General features: G+C 41.2%; 1 long non-coding RNA gene across 1 annotated transcript; it reads right to left on the minus strand.

The window, feature by feature from the left end:
- Positions 1-4,339: 4,339 nt before the first annotated feature.
- On the minus strand, positions 4,340-17,790 carry LOC131901864 (uncharacterized). Its single transcript, XR_009376921.1, has 4 exons — positions 17,143-17,790; positions 17,026-17,059; positions 6,261-6,331; positions 4,340-4,364 (listed from the first exon to the last, which is right to left on the minus strand). It is a non-coding gene; the product is annotated as an uncharacterized LOC131901864 (long non-coding RNA).
- Positions 17,791-22,571: the final 4,781 nt, after the last annotated feature.

Consider the following 22,571-nt stretch of genomic DNA (forward strand, 5'->3'; position numbering starts at 1 on the left):
AGGGAAAGTACCTTATGCACAAATTCCATGGAGAGCTACTAAGCACAGTGACAGGCTTGGACACTTGGTAGTGATAAATGCTGATGAGCACTAAGTGTTGAAAGACTGCCTTCAAATGACAGAGATGAACGCAAGAATATTATACTGACAAGACTACCATGATGCCTTTGAAAAGGAAGAACACAGAAACCTCCTTCCATGACCTTGTCTCTGTTCTTTCCCATAAGCACAGGGTGTGACACACTACTCCAGGGACCGAATCCCCTTTGGTCACACCAGAAATGCTGTTAACTGTATGAAATTTTGTGCTAACTCTTGACAGTTTTGACAATAACCATGTCAATCTTGAGCTTGTTTATATTCAGTTCATCACACTGCAGGTGTCTGGGAGAAAGTAACAGAGACGTTGCCTCACCTATTCCTGCCTACACCAGGTGAAGGGACGGTGACAGAGACAAGATTGAGCTCACCTTTCCCCTGTTTCTTGTTACTCAATGTTTGCAAAAGGTGAATTTACATTTCATTCTTAAATCGTGTGGTTGAATTTCAACTGAGGAACTATACAAGTCAACATTATCTACATAGGAAACTAATGCTAAGGTCATCATCTTTCCCTCCTATCATACAATAATGATTTACAACTACCGTATGTCACCCAATGAGATTAATGCATTTCAACAGTACCTTCTGCTTCACTTTCTGATACATCTACAGAAGTGTCTGCCTGGATTTGCAGTATTTCAGCATTCTCAGGAGCAACCATGTGCTGTTGATGGTTCTCTTCTAAGACATTGGAATCTGGAAATTCTTTAACAGCAGAGACAGTTATGTCAGTTTCATGGTAGAAAATAGAGGAAACCAGTCTGTTTTAGTACACCCCATGTCATGCCCATTCTCCAGGCACAGTCATCAGAGTCACGGTGGTGTTTCAGGGGGATCACTGAGTGCACTGCACACTCCTGCATGAATTGCATTGGTGGTGTAGGCAAGTCCTAAACTCATGTCAATGTGATGTTGTTAAAAGAAGAGCAACATGACTGTGTTAAGTTTGCTTTTACCTGATAAACAGTGTCCATGTCTCTCTTGGAATCCCATAAATATGGTAAACTTTACAAACTCCCTCCTTTCTCAGTAGTGTTTACTAAGATGCTATATACTGTGAAACTTCTCAGTGCAAAACATATGAATATACATATATATACATACATATACATGTATATCCATCCAAATACACACACATGCATGCATACATGCATGTACACACACATGCACACACACACAACTTGCCCTCAAATAAATGTACATATAATAACAAATTACTCTGTGGTATCTGTTATTGGCAGAACAGTTAGCTACATTTAAATGAATCCAGGTAGCATGAGATTGTGTTGGTTACTCTTGCAACCAACAGTAGAGAATGTATTTATTTTCACTGTTTACCTTCACTGTTTACATGAGAAACTATAGAAGGGCCCTAGCTTAGCAGAAATATATGATCTTCCTCCAATATTTTCAACCTGCCTAGTGCCTCTCAGTTAGTGATTCTCTGGTTAGTGGACCACACTGAGAGGTGAAAAGGCTTCCATATTTTGTAGAGATGCTCAGATTCAAAGTCACTCAGAGCCAAGTTGTCAGATGATGGTTGGGATGAATAGGAACTTCCCTTCCACTAGACAGGCCTGGATATGTCCTCATCATGAATTGACAAGAACATTGGTAATATAATAAACAGTGCCTGTACACATCATTTTCTAGGTGACATCCTCATTGACCATCTGTACAGCCTTTATTAATTCTGGCTAAGATAGGGGTAATGACTACAGGAGCATCGAGAACATACTATACCTGTTCATGCCTTTCTCACCAAAGTCCTATCTTCTCTATATTGCAGTTTTCTTTTTCCAGAACAGATCTGTATTCTAGTCTAGCCTGAAATTTCTACAGCAAATAATGAACTTATGTCTCTCCTTCTTTCACTTTTCAAGGACAAGGACTAATAAGATTGAGACATCCTGGGCACATTTTGAGCAGAATTAGGAGTCAAACTCTGCGTTTAATTAGCAAACTCCGTGGTTATGCTAATCATACACTGAGGCAACTGGGCCACAAGCTCCAGCCCATATTAGCATACTAGCTTTTCTTAATACAAACTACCATATAACAAAGTACTGAAAGTGTAAACACATTGTGCATAAAATACTTTTGAAATGATGTTACTTAGCCATATGCCGTTCACTGCTGAATATATAGATATAGATATCTGAGTGGTCACACTGAAAACATGAGGACCAATCACCACTGAGAAGAAAACTCCTGGAGCATAATGGAGTGCACCCCATTTTTAAATATATAGTCTCACTGAGTGTGGTAGTGAACTCCTTTTATAACAGTTCTCTGTAGGCACAGGCAGGCAGAACTGTGTGATATCCAAGTCAGAAGGGTATATATGTAGCTAGTTCCAGGAGAGCCATGGATACATAATGAGATCCTGTCTCAAAAAAAAAAAAAAAGCAAAAAACAAAACAAAACAAAACAAAAAACCACTATATTGTCCAAAAAGTCAGACATCACAGATCATCCCCACATCCAGGTGGAGACTGGAGTTTTCAGTGGACACTGTGCCTAGATTGTGTTGCTTTTTGTGTCCATACTAATATTGTTAAACACCTTAAAGCTTTTCAGGTTTTACTGGAAGGAGCCAACCAAGTCTAGCACACACCCAGTTCACACACATCCATCCTGTCTCAATGTAGTGGTAAGCATAGAATCTGTGATCTACACCACAACATGGGCTGTTTTCTTCCATACTTGCTAATGTGTGCAGGCAGGGTATTAAATGCACTTGTTGCACTGCATATGTAAAGATCCTCATCACTTATTCTGGGCATTGGTTTATTCATCTGTTTCGGAAAACACAAATCAACCCACTACATATGGCTGTGGTGAGCTTTAAACACATTGTTATAGATAAATTATGAATACTATTTTTTCTCAAGAAATTTACAATTTTAATAGAAACCAGCTGACATTCATCCCCAAAGGCTCATTTCCAGTTACAACTTTTTTTAAATTTTATTTTTCTTTATTAAGAAATTTTCTACTCACTCCTCATGCTATCCACAGACCCCCACTCCTCCCTCCTCCCATCCCCAGCCCTCTTTCCTAAGCCACTCCACATCCCCACATTCCCCAAATCAAGGTCTCCCATGGGGAGTCAGCAGAGCCCAGCTCACTGAGCCTAGGCAGGTCCAAGCCCCTTCCCACTGCACCAAGGCTGTGCAAGGTGTCACACCACAGGCCCTGGATTCCCAGAAGCCTGCCCATAGACCAGGGACAGATCCCGATCCCTCTGCCTGGGTGCCCCCCAAACAGTTCAAGCCAAACAACCGTCTTCCATGTCCAGAGGGCCTAGACCAGTCCCATGGAGGCTCCACAGCCACCAGTCCACAGTTCATGGGCTTCCACTAGTGTGGCCGGTCATCTCTGAACGTCCTCCCATCATGATCTCGACGTCCCTCGCCTGCAGTATCTCTGCTTTCTCTCATCAATTGGATTCCCAGAACTTAGCCTGGTACCTGGCCATGGATCTCTGTATCTGCCTCCATCTCTCACTGGACAAAGGCTCTATGATGACAGCTAGGTTATTTGCTAGGCTGGTCACCAGAGTAGACCGGTCCAGGCACCCTCTGGACCACTGCCAGCAGACCAAGGTGGGGTCAACCTTGTGGATTCCTGAGAGCCTCCCCAGCCCTCTGCCTCTTCCTATTCCCATGATGTCCTCATCTATCATGGTATCTTCCTCCCTGCCCTCCCACTCTGTCCCTGTTCCAGCTTGACCCTCCCATTTCCCTATGTTCTCCTCCCCCACTCCTAAAAAAAAAAATATTTTGTTTACTCAATCAACATAGATGGAGTAAACAAAATACAATTTAAAAAAAGTTTTAAAAAAAAGTCTTCCAGAACAAGAATGGAGCCTGTGCTAGATCCTCCATGGTTGACTCATGGCCAGCTGACACAGTGGCTCAAGTCCTTAATTTTTTTTTCACAACAGTTTCCCTAAAAATTGGGTTCAGTGACATGGACATCTGTCTAGATAAAAGAAGTTTAAACATAGCCTGGTGCACAAAATCCCAAACTAAAGAGGTCACAGCTAGATGTAGCCACTGTAGACACATGAGTATGGTTTCTTACTTGAGGTATCACTTATTTTTTGAAATCGAACTCCCAACTGTCAATTGATGAATGTGTTTTTGCTTACTGTGGTACACTAGACAAAAGACAACCAGTATTCACACAATTCACATCTAAAACATGTCTTCAGTGACTCCAGAATACATACCGTGTCTGTGTATTCCAGGTTCCACCTGCAACACACAGTAAAGAAAACACTTTGAGACTCAGATTATGGTGAGTTCTGTTTGCACAACGCTTTGGTTCACCTGTTTGCTGGGCATTATTACACCAAGGATTGCCAAGCCCTTGGGTGGAAGATTCTGGATTAGTATGTTATATGATACTGACAAAATATCTCAGGACGTCTCCTTTGTGACAAACACTAGTCTGTTTTTCACTTTTGCTGACTAGAGGCCACATCAGGTATCCCTATGTGTTTAACCTCCACTGATGGTCAGCTAAGGTATATCACGACATGACAGAGCAACTCCATATCTGATTACTATGATTTGTTTGTTTGTTTGTTTGTTTGAAACAAGAATTAACCTTTATTGAGCACTTACTATGTGACAGGACAGATTAATATCTTTTAATATTTTAAGGCAATTAAGTAAATATTGTTATTGCTACTTTATTGAGGAAGGCAATGTAGACACAGAAAGGGTAAGTTTGCCCAAAGTCACAGAGCCAAGAACTCCCAGTTTTTCCACACAGGAGGCTTGAAGCTCAGAGCTCAGGTTGTCATACCACCGGCTTCCTTTGTAGAGTCCCTCTGTGGCCCATGTGTTGGAATTCCTGGTCACTGGCCACTCCCTCCTCCCCCACTCCCCAGCTACATGACCGAGCATGCACTGCCAAAATGATTAGTCATTCCAAGGCTTTACGTCTTATGTAATCCATGCGCTGCATTAGGCAATCTATGCGTATGCGTGGCACAGTTACATATGCGCATGGGCAGGGGAATCCATAAAAAGCTAGTCACAGACTCCTTCCCCCTTCTCCCTTCCCCTCCCCCCACGTCTTCCATAGGCCTAGGCACATTCTCTCCTGTCCCTCCTTCCCTAATAAACTCTGATAGTGGATTTGTGGTGCCTCGAACCTTTCCTCACACGGTAACAGTGCCGCTTAATGAATGACATTGTGCCGCCACATAAAAACCAACACTGGTGAAAACCAACACTACATGCTCTTTTGCTCTCCTCAACAACTGCCGCCGCCTGGCTCTCCCGCACTGTGGTTTGCTTTGGAGGGTTTAGTGGTCCCCGAGGATAACGTGCACTTCCACGTGTTTGTTTGAGTCAGGCATACTGGTCTATACCTGTAGCTCCTGCACTAGGGTGTTAGACACTCAGGAGACCAGTAGTTTGAGGCAAGTCTGGGTTGTAGGAGACCCAGTCCTACATGCCATAGTTTTAGGATATTTAAGGTATTCCGAATTGTAATAGCCCTTATAAGACCTCATAGGCTTAGGATGAGTTGGTGTTTCTGTGTTGAGAAAAAAAAAAATGGCCCCATCTCTCTTGTGATTTCTAGAGTGGTACAAAAATATCTAAGTTTCCTGTATTCTACTGATTATTATGATTACTATATTACTACTATGCCCTTTTATGAGGCACTCTAATAATGTACGTGTATCCCATGACTTAGAGTTCTGAGCACCTGGACACCCTATACTGGGGCATATGAAGCTTCCACAACATTGATCTTTGGGAAACAATCAAATTCAACCTAAACCAGAGGCTCTAGAAGTCATAAAAAAAAAAGGAGGGGACCCTTACCTCTACATGGATGATATGCCTATCAACTTCCAAGTGAAATTTACATACTTTTGTCAAAAGCAGAACACCATTCTCCCAAAGACATCCTGTCCCCTTGACTCAGAATCAATACCTGACATAAGCATGTGTGAATGTTCTATCCAATCACTAATCTGGTCTAATTCTGTTTCCCCCTCTTCCTAAATATACTATTTAACACTCATGATAACCTAACCAACTTTATTTTTCAAATGTGATAGCCACTAAAACATAAGGGAATAATCATTAAAGCAGCTTTTCACTCTTTCATAAAGGAAAGAAACTGTTTACCTTCGCCAAGGAATTCGGGAACTTTTGTACATCGGTTGGGGAAGGTGTGACAGTTGGATATTCCGGTTCAACTAGAGGGACAGAAAAATAACTGTCAGTTCATGGTACCATTTACCCACCCAAGCATCTTTACTTGACATGGATAAAAGTGTATGGCGTCAGTACATGTGATTAGACTTAGTTAAGCGACTACTAGACTTTTTCCTAACGGCAAATATAGGCAAAGATTAAAAAAATAATAATAAACAGAGGGTTTTTTTCTGCTTTCTAGAGAATAGGAATCTAAAGCAACGTGAGAGTCTATGTTTCAATATGTAACTATGGAATACATGTTTTGAAAAACTTTTATACATTTATTCAGTTTGGGAGGGAGCACATCAGAGGACAACCTTTGGTGTCCAAGTCTCTCCTTCCATTAGGTGGATTCTGGGGATAGAATCAAAACATCAGGTCTGGTGACAAGCACTGATACTTACTGAGCCATCTCACTCTCTCCATTAAAATAAATCTCACAATTAAACAACAAATCACCATCGATTCCTAAGATCGTTTTGAAACCCAGAGAACTAACAATCCCTTCAGCATATCTCACAAACATATTTCAACCTCCATCAATTGATACATTCTGATTCTGCATTCACCACAAAGAACATAGAATTTTAGCCTTGATAACATATACATTTTACTGGGGAAGTGAATTTAGTATGAGGCATATGGTGTAACTGTATTGATCCTTCATCCTTTGACATACAACAATAATTTATTGAAGAGTGGAAAGCAATAATAAGCATATTGTGTCTTGTTTCTCCTTCTAGTCTTTTCTTACTATTCTATGAACCTTTGTATTCATGCGTTTTGTGGCATCCAATTTAAAACCAGCAGTGATGGGGAAGAATGACTGTCTGGATCCTGTTGACCATTCAAGTCCTTTAACACAGTTCTACATGAGAGTTGCTTCAAGGTTGATGCGTACTCTTAAAACTGGGTAGATATTCTTGGTACTTATGTGTCACTATTTCAGGGTGTATAGCTCACAAGGTCTCTGTACTTGTAAGAGCCACATTTGTATTGCCATTAGACATCAACCAAAGATCTCCCCATTTGTAATTGTCTTTAGGCCAGGTGTGAAGGTGAGTGTCCCAACCCTAAGTATCTGTGAACTGATGAGAAGTACTGGTACTTCCTTATAATGACTAGGATGAAATGTGACACTGATGTAACAATACCTATCCTGGGCTATGTCATAAAGTAGATAGTATCTAGGACTTCTACAGACTTGCAGATATCCTGACATGTACTTAGATGATAGAACATCTTGTTTGGTGAATAAAGTAACATTTTAGAGACTCAGGATAGTGGGCAATATGTCTGGGTTCACATCTTGGCTCTTCTACCTAAGAGCATATTCTCTCTCTCTCTCTCTCTCTCTCTCTCTCTCTCTCTCTCTCTCTCTCTCTCTCTCTCTCTCTCTCTGTGTGTGTGTGTGTGTGTGTGTGTGTGTGTGTGTGTGTGTGTGTTTATTCCACCCTGGGAATTCACATAGTCAATAAAGAAGAACATGTGTCTATGCTGTTGCTGAGTCATTTAATGAATATAATCCAAGCAGTGCCAACACTTGGGAAGGTTAGTTATTGTAAAATATCCTGCTATCCAAAGTCCTGAATTTTAAATTCCCAGGTCACTGTTCTTCAATGGCATATGACTGCTAGTCCTAAAGACCTACATTTCAAATTTACCAATCTCTATTGAAAAGAGGTGTAGATTTTTAAATGATTCCTATGTTGTCCTAAGTATACAATCAATCAAATGTCCATGCCTAAAAATAGCCAGCATTGTTCACTAGAGTATTCTAGCTGCTTTACCATGGTCAGTGTATACCTGTTTAATGAAATGAGCCCCAGAATTCTTGATGGATTAACATTACATATTAAAATGTCTAGTATTATAAGATCATTGAAAACATACAACCTTAATTAACAGTTCTTCACAAATATGAACATCTCTAATTTAGGTTTTGAACAATTCATGAAGACAGCTATAGCTCTGAAAGAGGTCTTCTATTCACAACCCTGGAGCAGTTCTGGGGAGCTAGCCTCCTCTGGACTGCATTACAAAGTATTTCATAGAGAATAGAACATACATTATACATGATAAAAATAATTCTAACAACACAGAAGTTATAAATATTTAAAGATATTTTGAGAAACATTAACCAGTCTATTTGAAGAAGTATTCAATGGTTAGTAATGTCATACCTGGACTGTAACAGCAGTTCCCCATTTTACCAACTCCAAACAATTATCGCTGTATTTAGAAACGTTTACAATGAGCCAAATCTCAGAGTATACTGGCACTCTGCACTGAGGCATGAACATATCTAAGTACATGTCAGCAGCGTGTCATAGAACGTTCATTGTGAACTCATCATGCTGTGACATCCAACAGCTACTGTCTAGGCAAGTCAACTCATCTAAGTCCAAGACTAGAGTCTGGGTTATTTTAAATGCCACTGTACTGTACTTCATGATGGCCAACTACAAAGTAAATGTTTTCCCTACACACACACACACACACACACACACACACATACACACACACACACACACACAACTTGCATTACAGAATTTCTCTGTGGTGTCTGTTAAATGGCAGAAGAGTGAGCAACATGAGTGAACTCAGGTAGCATGAGATTGTGTTGGTTACTCGTGTAACTAACAGTAGAGAATGTATTTATTTTCACTGTTTACCTTCACTGTTTACATAAGAAGCTATAGAAGGGCCCTAGCTTAGCAGAAATATATGGTCTTCCTCCAATATTTTCAACCTGCCTAGTGCCTCTCAGTTAGTGATTCTCTGGTTAGAGGACCACACTGAGAGGTGAACAAGGCTTCCATATTTTCTAGAGATGCTCAGATTCAAAGTCATTCAAAGTCAAGTTGTCACATGATGGTTGGGATGAATAGGAACTTCCCTTCCACTAGCCAGGCCTGGATATGTCCTCATCACAAACAGACAAGAACAGTAGCCAGGTGCATTGGTAATATAATAAACAGTGCCTGTACACATCATTTTCTAGGTGACATCCTCATTGACCATCTGTACAACCTTTATTAATTCTGGCTAAGATAGGGGTAATGACTACAGAAGCTATGGTGATATTTGTACTGAAATGTGATTTTATTTGTATGTTAATAAACAAAATTACCTGGGGGTCAGAGCTCATAGCAAGCCATAGCAGAAGCTGGGTGGTGGTGGCACACACCTTTAATCCTGATCACATGACAGGCAGACCTCTGTGTGTTCAAGAATACAACCAGCATGGAGACACACGCCTTTAATCTCAATTCCAACCATAGAGACCTAGAGGTCTGTATAGACAGGCAGTGACGAGGAGGTCATGTGTTTGGGTTTACAACCAATAAGAAGGCAGAACAGAAAGTCAATAAAAAGACAGACACACAGGAAGTAGACCTCTTTCTGAGGGGAAGGACGGCAGCGGCAGGAAGATTAAGAAGGCGGTTTTAAGTCTCAGCTCTTAGCCACTGCTCTGACCTCTTGGGCTTTTAACTCTGCATTTGGCTCTGTGTTTCTTATTTAATAAGACTGTTACATCTACAACAGTGTCTGTACACATCATTTTCTAGGTGACATCCTCATTGACCATCTGTACAGCCTTTATTAATTCTGGCTAAGATAGGGGTAATGACTACAGGAGCATTGAGAACGCACTATACCTGTTCATGCCTTTCTCGCCAAAGTCCTATATTGCTATGCTTTCTTTTTTTTTCCAGAAAAGATCTCTGTAGTTTCTTTTGTTTTTTTTACTCTTGCTTTTTGGGGGCCCACCATCCAGCTCCTAAATAAATCACATAGAGGCATATTCTTTCTCATGAATGCCTGGCCTTAGCTTTGCTTGCTTCTAATCAGCTTTTTTAACTTAAATTATACCATCTACCTTTGCCTCTGAGCTTTTATCTTTCTCTATTTCTATATACCTTTCTTTACTTCTTACTCCACAGCTTACTGTGTAGCTGAGTGGCTGGCCCCTGGAGTTCTCCTCTCCTTTTCTTGCTCCTTGATATTTCTTCTCAGATTTCTCCTCCAATGCATTCTCTCTGCCTTCCAGCCCTGCCTATCCTTTCTCCTGCCTAGCTGTTGGACATTCAGCTCTTTATTAGACCAATAAGGTGTTTTAGGGAGACAAAGTAACACAGCTTCACAGAGTTAAACAAATACAATATAAAGGAATGCAACACATCTTTGCATCATTAAATAAATATTACACAGCATAAACAAATGTAACACATCCACAACACATCAGGTCTTTGGTATTTCCTTCAGTCTGCAAAGATAGTCCTGCTGTAGAGTAACCATTCTGTACACTATGAAGATTTGTCACTGTGACTGGTTTAATAAAGAAGACGACTGGCCAATAGCTGAACAGGATAAGCTTAGGTAGGAGAGCCAAACTGAGAATGCTGGGAAGAGAAAGGGTGGAGTCAGAGGAGTTGCCAGCCAGATGCAGAGGGAGCAGGAGATGTATGTGACATGCTAATAAAAGTACCACCACATGCAGAGCATGAATAAGGTATATGGGTTAACTTAAAATGTAAGAGCTAGTTAGTAATAAGCCTGAGCTATTGGCTGACATTTATAAGCAATCTTAAGTCTCCATGTTGATTATCTGGGATCAGGGGGTCAGGAGAGGAAAACTCTGCCTTATAAATGGCACCCAACTTCCAGGGCCGTGTTCATCCACACAAAGCCTGAGCAAGCTTTAAAAAAAGGTTCTAAACATATAGAAATGGAGCCAGACATGATTTCCTAGTCTTGTATCTCTCATACCTGCTGCAGTACAGTGACAAATCTCCTGGCAACTGCCAGCACACTATGAGCTAAGCCACGTGGTACGTTCCCATCACATGGGACATGGTACAGAGAGATATCACCCAGAGCCATACTGCATGGCAGGTTTAGGGTTTTTGCAGACAGAAAAGGTTACAGATACACAGTAAAGACAGATTCAGATGAAGAAGACTTCTAAATGGATAATAGCATGTTTTAAAATATGCATAAGCTTGGGATAGGAAAGATAAAGTGTAGAGAAAGTCCTGTAAAAAGGAATAGAGTAATTTAAAAAATATAAAACGTCAACAAAGATAGGAAATACACAGAGAGTATGGATCCTATATGCTATTGTGTTGTGTTTTAATTTTTTGGCTGCTAAGAGACATTGGATTATGGAAACTGCTAGATTCAACCAACTTATATATTTTAAAAATATCTTGACTTCAAATTTTAAGTCACAAGATATGTTACTTTGGGGGGGGAAGTTATGCTTTTATTTCCACAGGAAATGAGAGGCTGTGGATTCATTCCAGGTTAAAGACAATCAGGTTTGATTGAGGAAGACCCCCTGAAATCCTGACTGCAGACATGAAGAAATAAACCTAAAAGAACAAGACACATGATGTATATTTTACCTGCTCAAATGCATAACAAAAAAATCATCTTTGGCCGACTTGTGTACAATGCACAATCTATATTTATATTGATACAGATATGAATGTTACCCTTAAAAGTCTATATATTTTCAGAACAAGGGGAACAGACACCAATAAAAATGGATGGACCAAGGTGATCTAGCATGCAAAACAGCTTCAAGGCTGCTGACTAAGATGATCCAGCCTCACAGACTACTCCAGCCAAGACTTAACAATTATCCTGATTTTCTCAAGGTTCTCCCAAAGATTAACAGTGCCCCCAGAAAACAGGAAGCAGTCTAGAGAAAACAACATCCACATTCCAAAAGTATTGGCTATGGATGTTTGTTATAATTTTAGGGGGGTTGATTACAAGTTGTTATTGGTAATGGTCAGGAAAAATAAGCTGAACAAAGGAGATTACATTCAAGATTCCATTCTGAAAAGAAAAAGGGAGGATATAAAAATAATAGAATAAAAGGATAGATTATTGAATCTATTTTTAAACCAAATACAACTACCAGTCTTAAATATTTTACATTAGTATGAATTTTTATACATTGATACAAATTTAAAGTTAATTTTGTAATACTGCATGTATGTTTCTACTCTTGTTTTGGTTATTATGCTTATGCATCTCATTTTAAAATGTAATGTATAATTAAAAATACAGATTAAGCCAGGTGGTGGTGGTACACACCTTTAATCCCAGCTAGAATTACATAGTGACCCTCACACAACAATAGTGGGTGACTTCAATACACTTTCTTCAATACACAGGTCATCTAGATAAAAACTAAACAGAGACATGCTGGTGTTAAATAATGCCATACACCATATGTATCTAGTAGATATCTAGGAAATATTTCATCCAAACACAAAAGAATATACTTTCTTCTCAGCAGCTCATGGAACTTTCTCCAAAATTGACCGTACAACTGGACATGAAGTAAGTCTCAATAGATGTAAGAAAATGGAAATAACATTCTGTATCTTATCTGAACACCATGGATTAAACCTAGATATAAAACAACAGCAGAAACGCCAGAAAGTGAACCAAGACATGGAAACTAAATAACTAACTACTGATGAAAACTGAGTCAAAACAGAAATCAAGAAAGAAATTTTTCAAATTGAATGGAAATGAAAACACAGCAAGCCCAAAGCTGTGAGACATAAAAAAGGCATTCTAAGATGCAAGTTCATAACACTAAGTGCCCACATATAAATCAAACATACAAAACAAAAACAAAGAGATCTAATGTTGGCAACTCAATAGTACACCTGGAAGCTCTAAAACAGAAGGAGAAGGAGAATATTGTGAGATACTTGATTACACTGTATGAAAATATGTCACTGTGATTAGTTTAATAAAAAGCTAAATGGCCACTAGCTAGGCAGGATTGGGGGGGCACAGAGAATGCTGAAAAGAAGGGCAAAGATGCTGAGAGATGAGAATAAACAAGACATGCAGTAGGAGAAGTAACAGACATGACTCATAGCAGGACATAGATTAATACAAATAGGTTCATTTAAGTTATAAGAACTAGTTAGAAACAAGCCTAAGCTATAGGCCAAGCTTTAATAATTACTAAGAAATCCCTGTGTCATTATTGGGGAGCTGATGGTCCCAACAAAAAAATCTGTCTATAAATGGCGTCTAATGTGGGGGTATGAATATCCAAACATAGGGCCTGAGAAAACAAAAAATAAAATTATGGGCAAAGAACTAGCCCTGTAGTCTCTCAGGCAGGCTGGTTCTTGGCAGTGTACAAAGACATGGCTACAGGCTGCTGCCTGTGGGATGGAGCCAGTTGCCATCCACTAGTACCATGTGCCAGTGCCATAGGCTAAGCTGAGCTGTATGTTATGTGATCAGAGAATGTTGCAGATGGTTAGTAAAGCCAGGTCCAAATACAAGAAACCTCTAAACAGGTTATAGTGTGTTTAACAATGTGCGAAGGCTTAAGGGAAAGAAAGGATATAGACAGTTGTAAAAAAGCAATGGTTTAAAAATAATAAAATAAAGTCTTTAAAGAGAGAAGTAAAGTTAAAAAACAAAAAAAGAATAAGCCACATAGAGATGGGAAATATACAGAAAGTCTGGATCCTGTATAGTGTTGTATTGACTTTAAATTTTGTGATTGCTGATGAGCAAACAATAGCTGCTGAGAGACACTGGATTATAAAAACTACTACATTAAACTAGTCTGTATATTTTTTAAATGTCTTAAATTGAAGTAAAAAAAAAATGTTACTTTGGGGAAGAGGTTATGCTTTTGTTTCCAAAGGAAATAAAAGGCTGTGGATTCATTCAAGATAACTGGGATCAGATTTGATCAGGGGAAACCCCATAAAAATCCTGGCTACAGACATAAAGAAATAAGCCTATAAAAACTACAAGACAGCCGGGCGGTGGTGGCACACGCGTTTAATCCCAGCACTCGGGAGGCAGAGGCAGGCAGATCTCTGTGAGTTCGAGGCCAGCCTGGACTACCAAGTGAGTCCCAGGAAAGGTGCAAAGCTACAAAGAGAAACCCTGCCTCGAAAAACCAAAAAAAAAAAAAAAAAAAAAAAAGACAAGACAAGTGATGTATATTTTACCTGCTCAATCAGAAAACTGTTGTTGTTGGTTGTTTTTGTTCTTTTGGGGGTCCCGCTACCCAGCTCTCAAATAAATACACACAGAGAGTTAGTCTTAATTATAAATTCCTGGCCTTAGCTTGGCTTGTTTCTAGTCAGCTTTCCTTAACAGAAATTATCCTGTCTACCTTTTGCCTCTGGGCTTTTACATTTCTCTTACTTTTGTATAGCTTACTTTTACTCTTACTCCATGGCTGGCTGTGTGGCTGGGTGGCTGGCCCCTGAAGTCCTCTTAGCCTTCTCTGGCTCCTTCTTTCTTTTCCTCCCAGATTTCTCCTTCTATTTATTCTGCCAGCCCTTTCTTTCCTTTCTCCTGGCCTGCCACCAGCCATCAGCCCTTCATCAGAATATCAAGTACTCTAGACAGGCAAAGCAACACAACTTCACAAAGCCAAACAAACACAACATAAAAGAATGCAACACATCTTTGCATCATTAAACCAATGTTCCACAGAACAAACCAATGTAATACATTTTAAAATAATATTCTACAACATAAAACAAAAAAATTATCTTTAACTGACTTTTGCACACCACAGAGGCCATACTTGTGTTAATTTAGATATGTATGTTACCTTTGAAAGCGTATGTGTTTTCAGAGCAAGGGGACCAGACACCAAGGAAAATGGATGGTCCAGGTGATCCAGCTTCTCAGAATGCCTCTGTTGCAGTTTCCTCAGAATTCTACATCCAGAACAGCTTCAAGGCTACTGGCTGAGATGGTCTTACCTTACAGGCTATTCTAGCCAGCACTTGACCATTATTCTAATTTTCTTAAGGTCCCTCAAAGATGTCAGTGCCCCCAGACAACAGGAAGAAGTTAAGAGAGCATAACACTCACATTCCCAAGAGGTGGAGTGAGTAGTTTATGGTAATCCAGTGGGTTATGGATGTTTGTCATAATTTAGTGGGGATATAGGAATATAGGTGAAAAAAGACAACTATTAACCTCAAATATTTTACATTGGTATGGATTTTGGTACATAGATACAAACTTAAAGTTATTTTTGTTATACTGAAGGTATGTTTCTACTCTTATTTAAGATATTGTACCTATGGAGCTCATTTAAAAATGTAATGTAAAGTTCTTGTCCTTGAAAGCTATTTAGGATAATAAAGAAATACAGGTTAGTAGTTAGTCTTCTATTACAATCAAAATTACAGTCAAGTTAGGTATATTTTCAGGGTCAATCAGAGACATATTTTAAATAGATAGTGGTCTTCCAACATTTCAGAGACCTACAGAATATGGTATTTTAATGTTTTAATAACATAGGGCTTCTCATGACAGTGAGACACATCTGTTCCTGGCAGCACCAATCTACTTCAGAGAAGATGATGGTCATCGAAGAAACTCCATATGGAATTTGCTTTCTATGTGGCAAAAAAATAGCCATTTGGGCAAGAAATTGCCTTTGCCTCTACTGTTGTCACTACACTATCTAAACTGGACAAGTAGGACATACAAAAAAGCAACTACTGAACTTTGCCAAGACAGGATAGGACAGTCCTTCAAAAATTCCTGATTCATAGAAAAGTCTGACAGATAGACTGTAGGCAGAAGATGGGTGACCCAATATCGTAGAGGCATGTTGGGTGACTGTCCAGGCAGCCAGATGTCTGTTATTTCTACAGATTTGGAAGTGGCTTGCACTGCACTTCCTGTTTACTCGGGTAATAGTATATCCTTCTGGGGTCTTTGATGAAATTGAAGACTACATAGTTTTAGTTATACTTTTCATTAGTTACGAAAGAAAATAAGTTAGGTACAAAACTTTGGAGTCACCAAGATAGGATTAATAATGGAGTATTTTCTTTGAATCTGCCAAATACAAATGGACTGGGTATTGTAAATGTAATCCTTACTTGATAATTGTTCTTATTGTATATAGTTTTACTATGTTAGAGTTAAAAACTCTTTCTTTTTTGTTTCCCAAGAAGAGGGAAATGTTGCAAGATATTTGATTACACTGTGTGAAGATATGTCACTGTGAATGGTTTAATAATAAGCTAAAATGGCCAATAGCTAGGCAGAATTTGGGGAGCACAGAGGACAATGGGAGGAAGGGCAGAGGTGCTGAGAGACAGGAAACAAACAAGACATGCAGAAGGAGAGGTAAGAGATATGAGCCACATGGCAGGATGTAGACTACTAGAAACTGGTTAATTTAAATTATAAGAACTAGTTTGAAACAAGCCTAAGCTATAGGCTGAGCTTTCATAATTAAATAAGTTTCTATGTCATTATTGGGGAGCTAACAGTCCTAATGAAAAAGACCAACAGAAGAAGGAGAAGGAAAAAGAGAAAGAGAAAGAGAAGGAGGGAGGAGGAAGAGGAGGAGGAGAAGAGATAACAACCAAAAGGAATAGACAGCAAAAAATAATCAACTCATGGCTGAAATGAAGAGATAGAAGCACACGCGTGCGCACGCACGCGCACGCGCACACACACACACACACACACACACACACCAAAAAAATCAATGAAACGAAGTTGTTCTTTGAGACAATAAAATTAACAAACCCTTAGCCGAATGAACTAAAATGTAGAGAAGGGGATCAAAATTTATAAAATTAGAAACAAAAGAGGGAACATTACAACAGACACCAAGGAAACGTAGAGAATCATAAGGACATACCTTAAAAATTCTGTACTCTACCAAACTGGAAAACCTAAGAAACAGATGAATTTCTTGATATATATATATATATCCTACTAAAGTAAAATCAAGATCAAATAAGCAATTTATATAGACCTCCTAGTGAAATAACACCTAGTAAAATAAAAGCATTAAAAGTCTCCTACTCCAAAAAAAGTTCATGGACAGATGAATTCAGCACAGAATTCTATCAGGCCTTAAAGAAGAATTAACTCCATTACTCCTCAAATTACTACAAAAAAATAGAAACTGAAGGAACACTACATAATTCTTTTTATAAAGCCAATATTATCCTGAAAACTAAACCACACAAAGACTCAACAATAAAGGAAATTATAGACCAGCAAGCCTTATGAAGATAGCTGGAACAATTCTCAACAAATACTTAAAAAACCAAATTCAAGAGCACATAAAAAAGATTATCCATCATGACCAAGTTAGCATTATTCTAGAGACATGGGTAAATCAATCAATGTAATGAACCATGTATACAAACTGAAAGACCAGAACCATATGGTCACCTCATTAGCTAGTATTTTTCCATGGTTCATGTTTGGTCCCTGGCAAGCGTAGTCAGCAGTGCCTGCAATCAGCTGTGTTCAGTTTTGCCGGTGTGCAGATGGAAGCATGGAGTGGGGACCATGTTTGTATCCACATGGCTTGATTCAGAGTGCACCTGGGCATGACATTTTGCTTCTTTTTGTATTCATTAAATGGAGAATCCCTTAGATGCCAGGATTTTGTGGTACTGAGAACTAATCCCAGAGCCCTGCCCATGATGCATTAGTGCTCTACCACCGAGATACACCCTCGGTCTTTAGTGTATTTATATATATAATATATATCATATATATTAAACCATGTGTGTGCATGTGTGTGTATACAGGTGCCAGCAAAAGCCAGCAATTGTGAGCCTCCTGATTGGGTGCTGGAAACTGAACTCGAAGATTCTTTGAAAGAGCAGCAAAGTGCTCTTCACTTCACAAAGTGCTAAGCTATCTCTTCAGTACACCTTTTTTGGGGATTTTAATTTTTATTTTTATGCATAAGTGCTTGTCTGCACGTATGTACATGTACCATAGGTTGGCTGCTGCCTGTGTAGGCCAGAAGAGGGCATCAGATCCCCTAGGACTGGAGTTACAGATAATTGTGAGCTACCACATGGGTGCTTGGAATTAAACTCAGGTCCTCTCCAAGAGCAGCAAGTGCTTTTAACCTTTGAGGTATCTCTTCAGCCCTTAGTGTTGCCATTCTTAAAATAAGACAATTGCAGCCTGTCAAGAAGGGCTCAGTGGGTTAGGGGGCTTGCTGCTAAGCCCAATGACCTGAGTTCAAAATCCTGGCATTCACATGATGGAAGGAGAGAACCAACTCTTTGCAAGTTGTCCTTTGACCTCTACAAGCATTTTGATATGCACACACACAATAAATAAATGTAAATTTAAAGAAAATTTAAAATAAACTTAAAGAAAGAAATCAATACTATCACCACTGCAGAATGACTAAAGATGTGCATAAAAATCAAATTCCAAGCAACATAAAGTGTCTCATCAACACCTAGGACAACGTTCTTGGGGCTCTGAAAGGCCAAAACTGCATTTCACATTTCCTACTAAGAGACACAGCACCCCTGACCTCTCTGCAGTCTACGGAGCTCTCCCCATTTCACCAGCGATACTTCTGAGATTTTCCTCATCACATCTTTCATGCAAAAATCCTCAGGACTCACCTCCGTGAGCCTATCTTCAGCCCGGGCTGCTGACCTTCCCTTGCAGTGAGGCCACATCCAATTCTGGCAGGATTCAGAGACCATTTTCCAAGGAGGTCACTACTGGCCCTAAGATGGTGTATGAAACGCTGTGCTGGTGTGGAAACCCATCTCCCACTCCTGAGTCAGGTTTACAGGGAACACCATAAAAGAAGCAGAGAGGCCAGAGTGTCCTTGGGAGGCCCCAGGATTAGTGTGTGGCTTCTTCCTAGGAAGATGAAGGGTAGGCAGTAGACTGCAAGCCAGGGACTCCAAACGGGGGACTGTAATGTTGCCGTCTGAATGACCAGTTGGAACAGATTCCAGCTTCTGCTGCAACCCTTTTCGAGTTAACAGGCCAATATAGTTCCTTTATGTCTAAGTGAGGATAAATTGAGCCAAATTGTGCTTTGAGTAGTCTTTGTTTTTTTCTGTGTTTAAGGCAGTCTCATGTAGCCTGGGCTGGTCTTGAATCCACTATGTAGCTAAGGATGACCTTGAACTTGTGGTCCTCCTGGGAGGCCTCTACCTCCCAACTTCTGGGATTGTAGGTATGTACCACCATGGCATTTATGTGGTGTTAGGTGTGGAACCCAGGGCTTTGGGAATGGTAGTCAGACCCTCACCACTGAACTGCACCCCCAGGGTTTCTTGCTCACTAGGCCAGCCCTCACCATTGAGATGAACCCTTCAGTCCTTAAGTATTCTTTGGAGCGTGCTTTCTAGGGGATGCACTGTATTTTAGTAAAGTTTAATTATGCTTTGGTATATTTTTCCCACAAAAGAAAAAGAGTTCTAGGTTTAAACATGTCACTATGTACCCCAGAAACTGCACTTGAGATGCAATTGTCCTAGAAGTTTTGAGTCCCCGGGGTACAGTTTTCCAGGGGTTCTAGAGGAGACCCTGTGTGTTGGCTAGTTTTATATCAACTTGATACAAGCTAAAGTCATCTGAGAGGAGGGAGCCTCAATTGAGAAAATGCCTTCATACGATTGGGCTGTAGGCAAGCCTGTAGGGCATTTCTTAACTAGTGCTTGATGGGGGAGGGGCCAGACCACCCCTGGGCTGGTGGTCCTGGGTTCTATAAGAAAGCAGGCTGAACAAGCCACGGGGAGCAAGCCAGTAAGAAACACCCCTCCATGGTCTCTGCATCAGCTCCCACCTCCAGGATCCTGTCCTGACTTCCTTCAGTGATGAACTGTGATGTTGAAGGGTAAGACAAACAAACCCTTTCCTTTCCGAGTCGCTTTGGTCATGGTGCTTCTTGACAGCAATAGTAACCCTAACGAAGACACCCTGTTTCATCTGATTAGAAATCGAACCCAGCACTTCCAACATTCTGAGTCCAGCAACCCACGGGCAGAAGTTTAGTGGCTTCCAGAGGCACAGTATTTCTTTCTTTCTTTTTTCTTTGTTCATAAACCTAATAATTTGAAAACTATTACACTAGGGTCCCTAATTCATACACTGTATGGCATGAAGTTATCCCCAAAGCCAATTGTTTATAACCTTCATCCCACGTGAAAGCCTCTGTTTTGGCTACGAGGTAAATTGTAACATTTATTCTGTTTGCCTCACTCTTTTTTATTATGTGCACAGGGCAAATAACACATTTCCAGTGGCGGAAGGACTACGGGAAGGACATCCTGCAAGGGGAGGGGGCAGCCCTGAAGTCAGCAGAAATGTCGCCAGTCCCCAGGGTAAGTCAGGCATGCTGGGTCCCCTTCTGAGTGAGAACCATCGGGGTTGGCAGAAGCAGCGTGGCAGCCACGTACGTTGGAGTTGGTAGCGGACCGGCAGAGATCAGGAGTCGATGGCTCTCTTCCTCAGCTCAGACTGCCAGGACATGAGTCTGAAAGTGGATATCAGCTGCCCAGGCCTTAGCAGGGCTGGAACCAGGATCAATTTCTACTCACAGCCAGTTGCTAGAAGTTGCCTGGCAGCTGCCACTGGTGTAGGCATTGCTGACAGGTGCTTGTCACGAGGAAGCTGGAGGGAGGCCCACAGCACGTTCTAGGTGCTGGGCAGGTGTATGAATGGCCGTGCGAAGTTCAGACAGGGAAAGCTCAGCACAGTGGGGAGGGGGTTGCTGATCCTCTGCCTAAGTCGTCCTCACTGCTCCTTCATGTGGAGCGTCTCTGACGGGCCTTAGGATCATCCGTACCAAATGCTTTCTGTGTCTTCCCACTCAAGGACAGAAGAGCCCTGGCCTGGCAAGTCACAGTCATGGCAGGAGCCACGTCCTCCTTGAGTCTCCTCACTGTGAAACTCAGTACTGAGCAGCTTGTGATGAGAGCTTGGCCTGGTCTGGAATCTCGCTCAGATGTATAAAGGTTTTCATAGTAACCTCTCCAGTGCCCCCCACATGACAGGTGGAGGCTGCTCAGGCTCTGGTCCACGGTGGGGTCATAAATGTGGGCTCCTGAAGACAGCATGGTGGCCCTCCTTCTACTCTTGCTGTGTGACTGGCTAGACTTGGTTACTGAAGCCCTGCTGGACATAAACGTGAATAGACATGCACAATCGTGGCTATGCCGGATAGATTTCTAGGCTGAGGGTTGACTTCACAGTGTTCACATCAGCAGGGCCTGCCTCCTGAGTTGCAGGGACCTGCTGCACATTCCAAGCGAGTGCACACAAAGGAGCCATTGGATCTGGCCTTCAATTCCTCTGCAAGGCAGCACCGAGGAGCGAGGTCATGTCTTCCTCACCTTTGGCTCTCTGGGCCTTTGCTAGCCAGCGTGGCAGCCACTGAACAGACAGGGCTGAATGTATTTAAAGAATGAAAACTCTTAGAACCTGCCCATACCAGCCACCCTTCAAGCAGTTAATAACTCACGTTGAACTACACAGAGAGAATGTCCCATCCTCACAGCACGCTCTGAGGGTAGTAGCTGTTGAAAGCCTGCTCAGAACCGACTGAACTCACACACACCACAGTGTATACCTCACAGATTGGTGTGAGTGTGGAGTGAAATGTTGAAAGGTATTGCTTCAACTCGTCACTTTGACTTGCAATTGTTTTCAGTGACTGTTGAAGGCCTGAAGTCCACAGAGTCCAGGGGAGGATTGAAAACTCAGATGTCGGAGTATGACCAGAGCATGGTGATCCTGTGTGACCCCACTGTCTTAGTCTGTTTTCTGTTGCTAGAACAAAATACCTGAGGCTGGTACTTCACGAGCAAAGGCGCCTTCAGCTCGCCATTCTGGACTGACCAGCACGGCACTAGTCCTGGCTTTGGTAAAGGTCCTCCTGGATAAAGGATGAAATCATGGTGGGGCATGTAAGCCAGAGATCTAAGAACGATCGAGGTTCTGAGAAAATGCAGTTATTCCCTTCTTATGCGAGTGCTCCAGGGCCTTCCCACCATCTACTAGAACTCCTCCTTGGGGATTTCACCATCTTTCAATATTGTCACAACGAGGACCAAGTCTCCAGCACATGACCCTTTGGGGTACAAAGCACAGCCAAACAAAAGCACCCATCCTGACCTACACTGGTGTAGCCATGGGTGAGTACTCTCGAATGACTCTCTATTGGTGTTTGTGTATCTGAAGACGGGATCATGTGCAATGGGATTCCAATGAAGATTTCAGGTGGGGAAACCCCTGGGTCATCCATCAGGTGTGCCATATCCAGTGGGAGTGTTTTCTGGGGAGGAGGGAGCGAGGTAAGCCTGCTACTCTAAGACCGAAGCAGGAGCACAGACTAGAGGAAAGGCCAGCTCTTTCCCATTCAGTGCATACCCACAGTGGTGGAGGCTGGCCGGCCTTTCC

This window comes from Peromyscus eremicus, unplaced genomic scaffold (assembly GCF_949786415.1).
Source record: "Peromyscus eremicus unplaced genomic scaffold, PerEre_H2_v1 PerEre#2#unplaced_541, whole genome shotgun sequence".
Classification (NCBI taxonomy): Eukaryota; Metazoa; Chordata; class Mammalia; order Rodentia; family Cricetidae; genus Peromyscus; species Peromyscus eremicus.